General features: G+C 35.6%; 1 protein-coding gene and 1 non-coding gene across 5 annotated transcripts in view; one reads left to right on the top strand and one right to left on the bottom strand.

Moving 5' to 3' along the window:
• Nucleotides 1-15,319, bottom strand: part of GUCY1A2 (guanylate cyclase 1 soluble subunit alpha 2) — a 428,485-nt gene that overhangs the window by 361,485 nt on the left and 51,681 nt on the right. The window lies entirely within an intron of this gene.
• LOC119872079 lies at nucleotides 2,042-2,151 on the top strand. Its single transcript, XR_005360274.1, has one exon.

Genomic DNA, 15,319 nt, shown 5'->3' with positions numbered 1-15,319 from the left:
CACAACCATAAGGAGCAAAGTTAGGTCTCAAGGTGAAGTCTGTCTAATACTACATCTTGTGAAATAAGCATAGTATCAAAAGAAGTAAAACATCTGGGGGGGTGGGGAATGCATGTCTTGCTCAATGCTCTGTGATCAATGCCTAACATTTAGCCTGATATTTAGTAAGGCTTAATAAATATTAGCTGGATATTGAATGAATTAATGTATCACTAAAGCCAACAGAAAGGAGCTAGGAGGAGAAGTCAACAGTTATCAAATGCTATAGCAAAGTCAAGTAATGTCAGGACAGAAAAACTGTAAATTGGATCAGTCAGAACTTTGGGGATCTTTGCCGCAATTTCAGTGGAGGGATAAGGGTAGAATACTGGGTATAAGAGGTTAACGGGTTTGTGGCAGGTAAAGAAATAGTTCTCAGCTGAATTAATATTATTATTGGGATGCTAAAATTACTTACTTTATACAAGTGTAATAAATCTGACCTCTAGACTTGGAAAAGGAAAGATTGCCTTCATGAGAACCAAGTAAATACAGAGAGATGGCACCAAAAATACACATTGACTAGAGGAATACCTATCAATACAAGAGAGAAATTAGTGGGTTTTTAGGTCCAGAGACTGTCCTTATCACCCAATAGGGCATTGGTCTTCACTAAAAGGAAAAACGCCAAAGCAACAGGTATATCCTTCGTGGCCTAAAGTTCAGTTGAGGAGCTGAATACCTGCCTACTACACACTGCTATGAGCTATAGACATCCCATAATTATTTTTTAATTATTTAAGCTTCATCAACCTAATATCTAGCTAATGTAACTCAAGAACAACTATACCTCGAATCCAAACTGTAAAGAGAGTTCAACATTTTAAGGAGATAATTACCTCTTTAGAGAAACAATTTTTTCAGCTTTACTCAGCTATAACTGACACATAACATTGTATGTTTAAGGTGTAAAGTGTTCTTTTGATATACTTACATATAGCACTATTTATATATCCTACTTTTTTGTAGTCAGAACACTTAAGATCTACTCTATTAACCACATTCAAGTATATAATACATTATTGTTAACAATAATCACAAAGTTGTGTAACAGATCCCAAGAACTTATTCATCTTCTCACTGGAAGTTTGTACCCTTTGACTAACATCTCCCCAATTCCTCTATCTCCCAATCCCTGGGACCACCATTCTCTGAGCTTGGCATTTTTAGATTGCACATATAAGAGATAGCATACGATATTTGTCCAGAAACAATTCTTTTATCTTTTATCTAGCGAGACCCTAAGGTTTTTATCAGCTAGTTTGATGACACTTTTATAAAACTATTATTCTAGTGTCATGCCAATCTACAAAGAAATTACTAAAGTTGGTCTCGGCCTCCCAGAAGAGATTTAACAATAAATATTATATGTCTAAATAATAAACAGAGGAGAAAGGCCCTCAAGAAATTCCACTGCTCGAATTCTAATTTTAAAGAAAATTGTTTTCAATCTGATCTATTAATACAGTTTCATTTGAATCTCTGTTGGAGTGATATAAAACATTTGTAGTCTCGAGTATTCTACAGTTAAGTAAGTAAAAGTACTGGGAAAATAATGAAAAGAATGTTCCCTATCAATTTTGATCTTAATCTGTGAAGACTTAAACAATGCCTTTCTACTATTTTGGAGGCATATAATTCTCCCTTTACTGAATTTGTGGCATCTCTCTCTAAAAAAGAACACAACTTATATCATGTATTTATTTTTAAGTATAGGTGAACTAAAATTAGTTAATAGTTTTAAATTATATGATATACTTAAAGAAAACAGGACATATATTCAGATTCTTAAAAAAATAGAGTTTTAGTATTAGCAAAAAGAATTTCCTAAGAATAACAATAGGGGACCATCTAATAGATTTACAGATTTAACATCAATCTTGAATACCCAAAGGAATAGGCATTATCAGAAGCCTATAAAGTGCTTCAGGGACAAAAATGTTTTTTCAGGAAAAAATATGTTTTTCACCCAAAAACTATATCTAAAAAGTAGAACATCATATGGAAATGATGAAATAGACATAATTGGGTGTTGAATGTTATATGATAGGAAATTTTTAATATGTAAGTTATATAATTAATCTAAGTTTCTTTAAAAAGTACAGCATCAAAAAAAAAAAAAGTACAGCATCATAAAATTACACTCCAATATTATCAGTTGTTACACTTCCCTTTCAATTAGTGAAGCCTATTTCTGTGCCTCTCTTATAAAATAGCAGATTTTATAAGGGAATATTTAATATAAGGAAATATTATATATGTCTTTTTAAAATTTTATTTAAATTCAATTTACCAACATATAGTATAACACCCAGTGCTCATCCCATCAAGTGCCCTCCTCAGTGCCCATCAACCAGTCACCCCATCCCCCCACCCACTTCCCCTTCCACAATCCTTTGTTTCCCAGAGTTGGGAGTCTCTCATGGTTTGTTTCCTCTTCTAATTTTTCCTCACTCAGTTCCCTTCCTTTACTTTATAGTCCCTTTCACTATTTCTTACATTCTGCATATGAGTGAAACCATACGATGATTGTCCTTCTCTGATTGACTTACTTCACTCAGCATAATACTCTCCAGTTCTATATTGTATATGTCTGTGATCCCTCTGTTGACTATAAACAGGTTTAGTAGGACAACTCCTGAAAAGTACAACAATCTAAAAGCAGGGTGATCTAGAATGAGAAAAAGAAACCAATGTAGGAAGAAATGTAACTAAGCCAAAAATAGAGATAACTTCTCCCTGAACTGTAGAAATCCTGAATCTACAGATGGATACGCACAAATTCCAGTCAGAATTGATATAAACACATACACACACACACACACACACACACACACAGACACATATGTATAACAGATGACAGATTATCTGTAAATTTATAAAATAAATGTTAAATAAAAACTAATGAAACAGAGGGAAAAATTATTGACTCCTGTAAGGTGCATTTTATGCATAATCTGGAATTAAACGATCTTCATAAAATCCAAGAGATGGGAGGGTGGAAGGAAATAGGGGAGGTGGTAGAAAAGAAGGAAGTATCAGCATTCTAAAAGTCTCTTCACAATTCAATGGAATTTGGGTGAGTAGAGACAAAATATAATCTTAGGAAGAAAATAAGTAATAATTTGTTTTCAAATAATGAGAAAACATGCAGGTCTAATTTGAATAACAGCAAAAGGAAGATAACCAATAATGGGAAAGCAGAGTAGGACTTTCAAATTATGAAGGTAAAAATATATATACATATATTGATTCAACATTATCAATATAAAAAAAGTAAGGAAAGAAGATGTAAAATAAATAATCAGAAATCAAGATAGAAGAAAGAAAATCAAGTAAATTACGTATCTCTGCAAATGTAAACCAATCCACCAATCCAGTGGCAGGAACTCTCATTTCTTCCACAAGAATGGCACTTATAAGAGGGGATTTTAAAAATAAAAGGTGGGGGGATGCCTGAGTGGCTCAGTGGATGAGTGCCTGATCCTGGGGTACTGGAATTGAGTCCCATATCGGGCTCCCTGCAGGGAGCCTGCTTCTCCCTCTGCCTATGTCCCTGCCCCTCTCTGTGTGTCTCTCATGAATAAATAAAATCTTTTATAAATAAATAAATAAATAAATAAATAAATAAATAAATAAATAATAAGGGACAGTAGACAAAGGATTCCAAGAAACTACAAGAAAAATAAGTGAGGAGCAATATTACTATCAAACAAGGTAGAATTAAAGTGAAAAATGTGAATCAGGATAAAGACATTATATAAGAAAATCACAATTTACAAAAAAAACCTCAGAGACACAAACCTGAACAAACCAACCAACATTGTAGCTAAATATACAAAGCAAAAAGAATTAGGAATTAATTGCTAATGTATTCATGTTTTTTTTTATTGGAGCAATAACAATATTCTAAAATTGAGTTAGTGATGGTTGTACAACTTTATGAATATACTAAAAACCCTGAAACATACACTTTAAATGGATGAGTTGTAAGATATGTGAATTATATTTTGGTAAAGCATCTCATATCTCTCAGGATCATATGGATCTAATAGACAAAAAAAGCAGTATCATAGAGAAATTAAATAAAAATATTTACAACATAACAATAAATAAACTTAATAAAAATAAAACTATACTGGAAAACTTGAATGTGCCTTTTTCAGAACCATAAAGATCAAAGATTTAAAAAGAAAAGGCATTGGTTAACTGAATATATATCAACAATAAAAAGCAAATACTAATCAAAAAGTCAAGTCACAGGAAAAATGAAATTAAAATAAAATTTAATAACAGGCAAAATTCAAATGCATATATACATGTACACAGATGTATATATCTATGTACTTGCATATATGTGTTTTTATGCATGTGAAGAATTATAAAAACTCCTCAAATACTTGGTCAGAAAATTCCCAAAATATATTTTTAAGTAAAGATTCTGCAGATCACATTTTCTAATAGTAACAAAAATAATAAATATTTACAAATAAGAAAAAGATGACAAAAAATCCTATCTACTTAATAGTTAAGCAATACATTCTCTTGAATTGAAGAAAGAAAGAATAAAATTGAAGAAAGAAAAAATAAAAATTGGAATTATAATTTCTAGAAATCAATGAAAAGACTACTTCATGCAAATCCTGAGGTACAGCAAAAACTGTGCTCAAGAATATATGTATATGCCAAAAATATTTTCAGCAAAAAGCAAATAAAAAGCTTCTAAATTCAGAAAATGATGTTGAGCTTTTTTTAAAAAGTAGGTAAAAGCTGAAATTAATAGAAAAATATACTAAATTAGGAATGAGAAAGATGACATAGGTACATATTAAGAAGAAACAGAGGGGGCGCGTGGGTGGCTCAGTTAGTTCAGTGTCTGCCTTCTGCTGGGGTCATGATCCCAGGGTCCAGAGATCAAGACCCGCATTGGGCTTCTTGCTCAGTGTGGAGTCTGTTTCTCCCTCTACCTCTGCCGCTCCCTCTGGCTCATGCTCTCTCTCTCTCTCTCTCTCAAATAAATAAAATCTTAAATAAAAAAGAAGAGATGGAGGAATTGAAAAACTGCAATGTTCTGCCATCAAATATATAAATGTAATGTTAAACAGGTAATTCTCTGGCAAAATATAAATGACCAAAATTCACCAAGAAATGGGCAATCTGAGTTCTGTCTGGTCTTTAAAACAAATAATTTGAAAGTTATTTAAATATTTCCAGTCCACAGAAAAAAATTAAAACTACTCAGTTACCTTTATTAAGACCATTTAATGCCAAAACTTTATGAAGTATGCTAAAACCAATTTCTCTTATGAATATTTGCTGAAACAGTAGCAAATAGAATCAATAAATTATAATACTTTCTGACCAAATAGTGTTTATATCAAAAATGAAAGGTATGGTGGACCTGGCTGGCTCAGTCGGAGGAACATACAACTCTCGATCTTGGGGTTGTGGGTTCGAGCCCCACATTGGGTGTAGAGAGTACTTAAAAACCGAAAGAAAGAAAGAAAGAAAGAAAGAAAGAAAGAAAGAAAGAAAGAAAGAAAGAAAGAAGAGAAGAGAAGGAAGGAAGGGAGGGAGGAAGGAAGGAAGGAAGGAAGGAAGGAAGGAAGGAAGGAAGGAAAAGAAAAAAAGTAGTTCAATATCACAATATCAGAAAAGCTATCAGGAAAAATTATCACATTCATAAAATTGAGAAAATAATTTTATTAGTGCTTTCTGAAGTCTAAAATTTAACAATCTTGATAAAAATTTTGAGTAAAATAGGAATATAAAGAAACTTCTCAAATAGAATGCTGCTTTCCAAAAACCAGAAGCAAAGCTTCTTTTAAAGAATAAAACACTTAAAAATGTTTCAACTAAAATCACAAATGAGATCAGTGTGTTTGCCATCCCCATTGTTATTCAATGTTATGTTGGAGTTTCCAGCAAATGCTAGGAGATATGCAAATAAAATAATTGTGTACACACTGGAAAAAAGAGTAAAATTCTCTTTTTGATAATGAAGAAGATTGTACATTTAGAAAATCTATAAAGTCTTCTAATTTGGATCATTTTCTTGCTTGTTTTTTTGTGCTCAAAACATGTATAACACATATTTAAAATGACTAGAATTTATTATTTATTTTTAATAATAAATTTATATTTTATTGGTGTTCAATTTGCCAACATACAGAATAACACCCAGTGCTCATCCCGTCAAGTGCCCCCCTCAGTGCCCGTCACCCATTCACCCCCACCCCCCACTCTCCTCCCCTTCCACCACCCGTAGTTCGTTTCCCAGAAAAACGACTAGAATTTAAAAACTGGTAAAGTAGCTGAATACGAAATACAGAATTAATAGCTTTTCTCTGTATTAACAGTAAGAATCTAGAAGTAAAACAGGAAAATATTCAAAGTAGAAATAAAAACTGCAAAGTCATATATTTAATGAGAAGGGTGTAGAACTTATATTAAGAAAATTATAAAATCATAACAGCAAAACCTAACAAATGGAAAAATGTTCCATATTTTAGAATATGAAGATCTTCTATTATAAAACTATCAATTCTCCCAAAATTAATACATAAATTTAATGCATCTCCTGCTATAGTCTCAAGGCTTCTTGCCAGTACAATCATTTAAAGACTCATATATAAGAACAAATGCATAGAATACCCCAAAATGCTTGAATAGGAAGACTATTCGGAAGAACCAGATACTAGAATAAATGAAATGGACTACAACTACATTTGTTATTTACACAGGAACAAATAAAGAGAGTCAAAATAGAGAATTCAGAAGTAAATCTGTGTATACGGGAAGTTTTAATGTAGCACAAAATAGCATTTTAATTCAATGGAGAAAGAATGGTTTACCTAATAAATGGCACTAGCCATGTGGAAAACAAAATTAAATCCCATCTCACATCACAAACAAAATCAAATTTTATATCAATTAGAAGCTTAAAATGTAAAAGACCAAACAATAAATATTATAGAAAAAAATCTAGGAAAGTACATGTATTCCTTAATTAAAAGTGGCAAAGTAACACAGAAAAAGGCAAAGACAAATTTGAGTTTTTAAGATACAAAGCTAAATTTAAAATGTCAGAATAATGTATAGAGTACAATTTTATTTTAGTAAAAATGTGTGTATGCGCATGTGTGCATGACACACCTCCCCTGCCAGTCTGCCCGTCTGTCTGTCCTGTCACTCTGTTCAGGCAACCATGATCCACAGTCTGGAATTATTCCCACAGCCTCCTAACTCACTTTTCTGCTTTCTAATCTCTCTGTAATCCATTCTCTATACACTCTTCAAAATCATAAATTTTATATTTCGTTTCTCTGTGTAAAGCCCTCCCAGGATTATCCATGACCTTTAGAATTAAACACAAGCTCAACAAAGCTTCATCCAGCCATTACTTTGGGCTCCTACCTGATCATCCCCAATTTGCCCACTTCACATCCCTGCACAAGCCATCAGGAACCACTTGGAATTTCCTGAATATGACCAACAGTCTCTCCCTCACTTACAGGCTACTGTATGTGCTAGCTTTATATTTTGTTCTGTTTCTTTAATGGAATTCTGTTCTCCTAACCCACTTAGTTAGTTGTCTGCTTAGACTCATCTTGCAGATCCTCACACCTAAATTCCTCCAGAATGCTTTCCTTGATACTTATACTGAGATAGCAGCCTTTGCTTTTTAGGCTTCTCAAGCACATTGTGATTATCTCCTAGCATTTATCACACAACACTTGCTGGTTTGTCCATCCCTCAGCCTGACTTGACTCCTCTGAAGACAAAAAGTTGTGTCCTTTTCAACATTTATTCATTCCTTTATATAAAAGAGAGAGAGAGAGAGAGAGAATACCTGGTCAGTTCAGTCTCAGTGCTGAGTATAGAGAGTACTATAGAGACCAGAATAGACGTGGGTCTTGCCTTTATTTAGCTACATTAAAGATTAAATAATCAAGAAATCAAACACATAGCCATCAATAAACCAAAGTTCCTGCAAAGTTCCTGGAAGAGAAATTCATATAGAGTTTTAGAGAAGTAAAGACCACTATTGGAACTCTAATCACTTGCACACAGGCTTCCCTCTACTGGGAAGCCTACTGGATTTTAAAAAAATCTACTGGATTTTTTAAATTAATAGATAAAAGAATAAATGATAAATGAACAAATAAATACAGCTGAAACTACCCATATGTATAAAATATTTGGTGAATGTTATAAAATATATATGGTAAATATACTCCACTATGCTGTACATGTATAAGTTTTCCATTGCTGTTTCTCACACTCTTCAATACTTGCCAACAGCATGTCAAAGTTACAATAAATGAAAAAATTAATCAGTATAAATGCTTATTTTATGAATTCTTGTTCCTTTGCCAACAAATAGCCACAGGTGAGAGCTAAGGAATGGACAGACTCAGGGGAGCACATGTGCCATCAAGCAACCTTATCAGAGCTCTGTGCTCTGCTTGCTGTCAGAAACTGGCCACCTGTCTGGTAACAAAGTGCTCATCGCATTTTCCAGCCTTCCTTCCCAAGAACCCTGGCATGTGGCTATGGAAGACACCAAGCCAAAAGCCAAGCAGTGTTGTAGTACAGATTCAGAGAACACACCCGCATAAGCTAATTATGAAGAGAGCTGGACGTGCACCTGCCTCAGCCCCATACCCACACTGGGTCCCCGCTTCTGAAAGGCAATCTGCCACATTGCAAAGACTTGGCAGTGGCTCACAGGCTTTGGAATCTCCCTACAGAGACATGCTCATCATTTCTCATACCTGTACTTATACTCATCTTTCACCTGATGGCTAAGAAGGTAGGAGAGAGAATTACAATGCAAATGCATGGACTCTGGCTTTTGTAGATGATGCCTGGCCCTGTCCAAATTGGAGTCCACTGTAGTGGCAGCAGGAAAGCATAATTTCCACCAGGATAGATGCTCAGAGGGCTTACTCAGAGCTGTTAATCACTGCTAATGCCTCTTTAATTATTACGCTTTCTACAATTGCTAAATTGTGATTCACCTTCCTCAACTGCTTCAACCCAGTCTTAGGAGCTATGCTTCTGTTCAATTTGTACAGAAAGGATTAGTTTTTGGAATGAAAGCCATGCTGTAGTAAAGAAATAAAATTATAGGAATCCGAAAATTTTTACAACTTTCCAAACAAATTAGGTAATAAATAGCCAAAGGCAAAAATATGTGTTTCCTTAGCCAAATAGCATCAGATTTTAAGTGTGATAGAAATTAGTGCATCATACATCCACAATGTGGCTTTTATAGTAACATATGACAGAGTTTACTGCATTCACAAAGAAGTAATCCTAATGGTTTTATATTTCTGGGGGAGGATAGCATGGGATTATGAATGTGCTTATTTAAAAGAGAATTTCTAGCTAGACTGTTTCACATAAGATCAACACACAAGGTCACTAAGTGCACTGGGTTGCACTGGTTACCCAGTCTAACCTCCATCAAAATGCAATGGTCCTCATAAACAGTCACCCTCTACTTATGACAAGGAGCTCCTGAAGCTTGCTCTCCCAATAACATCTCTAGTAATCACAAAGTTCCTTCCTTCTGCCACTGAGGCAAAATCAATTCCTTCCTATAACTTTAGTCCACTGGCTCTATTATAGCCTCTGCTCTCCCCGACAGAAATCTCTTAAAGCACCTGAAAATAACTCATATGTTCTCCTTTATCTTCCCATATTGTTTTCAAAGAACTAATTCAAAATGCATTAAAGGCAGCTCAAAAGAACTATTTTAAATAGATATGAAAGGAAAGAGTACATTAGAAAGAAGACAGAGTAAAAAAAAAAAAGAAGACAGAGTAGGTATGATTTGGAAGGACATTGCAAGTTATGATGTGGAAGGAAACAAGAGAGTAGCAGAGATAGAAGAGGTCTATTTCAGATAAAAGGAGCTAATGTGAGATGCCTTTAAGCCAGGGTTGCGGTCTTGTGTGTGCACATGCTCTAACTTCCGGAAATAGATGTCTGTGTTTATTCCTCCTCACTAGCTTGTACACTTCAAACTGCCTTTCAGTATTGTATTTGATTTATTTTCCCTGCTCCAACCACATTTTTCATACTCACTTCTCTTTTGATCATGCATACATAAGATGTTAGGCTGGCTAGGGAAGCAATTTAGGGCTGGAGGGGGCGGGGGGAGTATGGATGTGGCACATGTAAAGATTGAATTCATAACCACCCCCTCTTCTGCATCACAGATAAGGCCATCCTGGGAATGGATGAAGGGAGCCCCCCAAGCAGAGCAACTGTTCATATGTGTTACCATCTTGACATGAATCTGACATACCACACCTGAGCATGGTCCACAAATAAGACACAAGGGAAGATCTGATACATGCAAGAATTAACAAAAATGATAATCTTCTTAAATAAAGAGAGGAGGAGACAATAGACACCTGAGTTCTTCTGTTTTGTAAGCAACCCTACAATCTATTTGGATTCATCATTTATTTGGTGAAAGGGTTATGTTCTTATGACTTCTTTCAATCTTGTAACACAGCTATGTTCATTTTTTCTGTGTCCCCTTCCAGTTTTTGTATTTACCCATATGTACATCACACAGTTGGACTCATAATGTACACAAAACACTTTGCTTTTGGCTTTTTTCTTTTCATGTAATATTTTCTCTCTAGCAGATACTAAGGGTAATTGCAGCTGTCAGCTCTCATCTGAGTCTTGCTCTAGAAATTGCTTTCAGCTGAAAAAAGCTGCCCAGCCCAATGTCCTGTCCCCTCCCCAAGGCAGCGTGCATCCAAAGATGGTTAGTGTTGAAAGTGAGTTGGAATACAAAGATAAGGCCTCCTTGCCTCCTGGAGGGTGATTCTGAAAAGATGAGTGGAGACCTCTGCTGTGACTGCATTTGTGCCCCATCACCCACTCTATTTTCTTCACTTCCTCACAAGGAATTGATCTGGTGAGACTCAGAAGGTGCAAACATGTGTTCCCTAACTTTCGGAAAGAAGGATGACTGGAGGGTGGAGCCGTGAGCCACAATGAATTATTCTCAGGACTCAAAATCTAATGAAGTTTGCCTGGTTGGGTCATTGATCCTAAGGGATCCTGAGAACAAATCTTCAGCAGAGTCTGTTTCCTGGGAAACCAGAGCTATGACAACATCATAAACATTCGCCCCTGCTATAGCATAATCTTGCCACATCGTTCTCATTGCAACAGCTGCTTAATGTTCTTGGAAGCAGATTTATCATATTTTAATTGACCATTTCCTCATAGTTAGACTGTGGATTGTTGCCAATATCTTGCCATTATGAAGAGCATTCAATAAACACTATCAAGCCGTTATTTAATGTTTCTTCTTCTTGTTTTGAATTATTTCTTTAAAAAAAAATCTCAAGTGTGGGCCATAACTAAGAAGACCTGAAGGTTCTAGTCTTTGATAGGTATCCAATATTAAAATCTATAAAGCCTTACTAAGTCTAATAGTAAGGAATTAGGGCAGACTATTTTCTATATTATAGTATCTTGACCCAAGACTCAGAATAGGATGCTTCAGAAGCCCAGAGAAAAAGAGAACAGAATGGTCTACAATTAACTTATGGAGCGTTCTACTATACTTGGCTGAGGAAATCAGAACCTACACAATGTGCCCAGTGGGCAATAAATATTTGTTGAATAGATGTATGGGTGAATAAATGAATATTTATATTTCTTTAAATTTTAACTGAAATCTAAAGGGGGCTCATCAATATAGAAATGTGGATAATGCAGAAAACATGGACTGCATACTGATAAACCTTTGGCTTTAAGTTCTTAAACTGTTCCCATTACAAACCAAAAGTGACGGTAGTACTAACAGTGACAGCCTGTGTAGGTACATGTTAGATCCTCTTTTATGTAAAAAACCAAAGAGGAAATTTTAAGGAGGAATAAAATAAAGTAAGATCTAATAAAAGCATACAGTCAACTAAAAAAATCCAGAAAGCCACATTTATTACTATCACAATAGGTCACATACCACAAATTCATGGGAATGAGTGCCAGAGACTGGAAGATTCTAGTGAAAATCTAAATCATTTAAATTTGAGGGAAATGAACGAAGATGTTAAGTGGACCATGGGACATCTACTGAGATACACTGGGACATCCTGCAAAGATAGCATAAGAATCATGTCCTCTTTTAGTCTCTTAAAATGTCCCAGCAAGACTCATTTCTCAAATCAGGTTGGTTTCATCAGTGCCTTGTGAGCATGCCCTGCTTATCCAACCCATGTGCCATCACTTGTACCCTCCCCTGGTGTCACCAATGGAGAGCAGAGGAGGGCAAAGAAGAGAACACGCCACTTCTCAGGGTGGAAAAATCATGCGACACAGGAGGTGCAGAAGGAAGAAAAGAGCACCAAAGGCTTCGTTTCTTCTTACAGATATCTTAATAAGCTATTTTACCCAAAGGAGATATAAAACAAAAACATCTAAGTTCAGAGCTCTTTTTCCCATAAATGTTTATCACTTTCCCATCACTCCTTAACTCCTAAAGAAAACAAAAGGTTATATGAGAAATCTTTCTTACTATTTGAAAGCAAACAAAAATACATTATCCAAAGGTCAACCAAATCCAGTACTTCACAGGAAGAAGATACTACAGAGCTGTAAGATCTCGAATCCATAATCGACGAAAGATTCACATTCTTTTCAAAGCACTTCTTCAGTGCGCTGTTGAAAAAGTCAGAATTGAAAGGGGAAAAAAACCCACCAACACTGGTTTTCCTCTCTTCGGCCCATTCCCAGGACTTGCCAGAATACTGCTATTTCCTTTCTAGCTTCCAGAAGGATGTCAACGGTCAACACAGTTTGTTTTTTCTATCCCACTGACAATGAAGTGGTTGGCCTGGTGCCGTAAAAGGCAAACAGATTTTTTTAAGCTTTGTGACCATGGTAACCTCGTTCTAAGTGCAAATCTCACAATGTGGGAGATCTTCTCTTAAAACAAACAGTGAGCTGATAAACTTAAGTTCTGCTGTCTACAGAACCTACACTATAGTGAAGCTTGCTAACATCCCTGTTTCCCTTACCAGAATTATCCAAATACTTGGATAAATAAGACAAGAAGGAAGCCAAGAGCAGGGAAGCTCCTCCGTGGTAAGCAGTAAAAGAGTTACTCTATCTCCCAGATCTCTCTTGTTTGCCCAGCATACTCAAGTGGAAGCAGGGACACTGGTTTGTGAGTACCACTGTTACCTGGATTTCTGCCTCCCAAGTTTTAATTAAAACCTTGTCCCCTAAGGATCAAGATTGTGAGGGACACAACCACATGAAAATGTATGTGTGAGTGTTGGGTGGGAGGGGATAGTTAAGAAGACCACAGAAGACACAAAATGACATGTATCCGCCTCCTATGTTTGCTTAGGATCCTAAACCAGTTTCAGACTTGAGTATAATTCACTATATTTTATGTGAGTATATTTCTAAACAACAATTAAGGTTTTAAAGAATTAAATAGATATGTATTTAAAATGGTTATGGTTTTCAAAAAGTATTCCATGTGTCCAACAAGAAAAAAAATGAGTATCTAGCATGTGCTGGATACTCTGACCTGCTATGAATTTAAGCAAATGGGCCGTGGTAATTGAAACCATAGATAGTTATCGTCACAGGATTTTCCATCACCTTCTAAATAGTTCACTTTAAACTCGTATTCACTCAACTTAAAACACTCAACAGCTACTTAGTGTGATGTTCCGCTTCAGGTGAAAATACTGTTTAACTGTCCATACCCTACATGGAGAGACAGAAGGTACTGCTGCTAAATATAGAAAACACTTGTAGAGCACACCGCAATAGTATCTAATGACTGATGACAGACTGTGAAAAATAATTTACCCTGGGTATTTAAAATGTCAGGGAAGCAATCCAAAAAATCACAGTCTACAGAAGAGATTATGTCAATGATTGATGAGGCTTTTGAATTCAGTGAAAGTATTTGGGAAGTCCAGAAATGTCATAGAGTAAAAGGATTACAAGAAGAAAGGAGTATGTCCTAGTGTAGGTGTCATTTACTAGAGCATCAGGAAACTATAACAAGCAATACAAGTAGTCAACAGTTTTATCATTTTCATTGTTTGGAAATGTATGCTCTCATTCTTGAATATTTTTCTATGTTGGAAAACAGTAAAATGATCTGGAATACAGAGAAATGAATCACCCATTCTGGTATCAATTTTCTGCAATATTAGATAAACAGAATGGGGTTATGTTCAGATAACTATTCTAATTTCATCTTCAAGGTCCTTATCACTACATAGGGTTAATAAGACCACAAAACTTGAGAAAATACACTCCATAGATGGGCTCCAATCTGGACACTGATTATACATATAAAATGTGATGCTTTCATGGCTGATATTAGAAAAACCAGAACACAGTGAAGTATGAAAGTAGACCACAAGCTCTTAACTCATTGATGTGTTTTAGCTTAGGTTTGGATTTTTTTAAATTGGGACTACAACCAAGTAGAAATAGAAAGTCCCTTTGGACTATCCATCCTAAATATTATTTTATTCAGTAGCTTTGGTTAATATTCTATTTTGATATGATTTCAAACTTAGAGGAAAGCTGAAAGAATAGTCCCCAAAACTCTCATATTTTTTACAAAGATTCACCGATTTGTTCACAATTTACCCCATCTGTTTCTATTCTCATTCTCTCTCCCCCTCAACACACACACACACACACACACACACACACACACACAATTCGAGAGTAAATGGCACACATCTTGCCCCTCTTTCCCCCCAAATATTTCAGTATGTATTTCCTAAGAACAAGGAAGCACCTGTATATAACCACAGTACAATTTTTTTTAAGATTTTATTTATTTGAGAAAGAGAGAGAGAGAGGGACAGAGAGCACAAGCAGAGGGAGGGGCAGAGAATGAGGCAGCCTCCCCGCTGAGCAGGGAGCCTGATGTGGGGTTCCATCCCAGGACCACGAGATCATGGCCTAAGCCCAAGGCAGACACTTAACCGACGGAGCCACCCAGGTGCCCTTGAAGTTACTGTTTTTGTTACTTGTGTGGTTTTTGTAGCCTGTCTCTGCACTTTGTTTTCCTCCCTGCTGATCACCAGCATCCAGAACAGTACCTAAATATTTGCATTGATGGAACAAATACTTGCAAACTCTCTGATCAGACCAATATTCTCTACAATATTATATATACACATCATTGGATTAGTAAACTTTTCCTGTAGTTAAACAACAAAACGGTTTAGCCCAGCTAAAATCCCCATGACTGTGT

Source organism: Canis lupus, chromosome 5, assembly GCF_011100685.1.
Source record: "Canis lupus familiaris isolate Mischka breed German Shepherd chromosome 5, alternate assembly UU_Cfam_GSD_1.0, whole genome shotgun sequence".
In the NCBI taxonomy this organism is placed as follows: domain Eukaryota; kingdom Metazoa; phylum Chordata; class Mammalia; order Carnivora; family Canidae; genus Canis; species Canis lupus.
Note: the sequence above shows the minus strand (reverse complement) of the source record. Positions and strands in the feature narration are given on the sequence as shown.